Source organism: Bison bison, unplaced genomic scaffold (genome assembly GCF_000754665.1).
Source record: "Bison bison bison isolate TAMUID 2011002044 unplaced genomic scaffold, Bison_UMD1.0 scf7180017864349, whole genome shotgun sequence".
In the NCBI taxonomy this organism is placed as follows: domain Eukaryota; kingdom Metazoa; phylum Chordata; class Mammalia; order Artiodactyla; family Bovidae; genus Bison; species Bison bison.
The window spans coordinates 4,716,771-4,716,985 of NW_011494921.1; the positions used below are offsets into that span (position 1 = coordinate 4,716,771).

A 215-nucleotide genomic window follows, 5' to 3' on the forward strand; every position below is an offset into this window, starting at 1 on the left:
GAGGCCCCGAGGCTGCAGAGCTGCAGGCGATGGTGCCCCGTGGATGTGTGGAGAGGCACCGAAGGGGTAAGTGGGCCGGATATCCGGCCAAGGAGGGGATTCAGATAGAACAGGTAGCTCAGGCTTCAAGATAAAGTGCAGCAGGCGGACCCAGAGGGGCCAGGATCTGCTGCTGTTGAGCGCAGGGGCCGGGGCTGGGCCGGGACTCGAGGGGA

The 215-nt window shown here is 65.1% G+C and overlaps 1 long non-coding RNA gene across 2 annotated transcripts in view; it reads left to right on the plus strand.

Moving 5' to 3' along the window:
* LOC104999247 overlaps window positions 1-215 on the plus strand; it is a 6,466-nt gene that overhangs the window by 568 nt on the left and 5,683 nt on the right. For both annotated transcript variants that reach the window (XR_826573.1, XR_826574.1), the window contains exon 3: window positions 1-66. This is a non-coding gene — a long non-coding RNA (uncharacterized LOC104999247). The remainder of the gene's footprint in view (window positions 67-215) is intronic.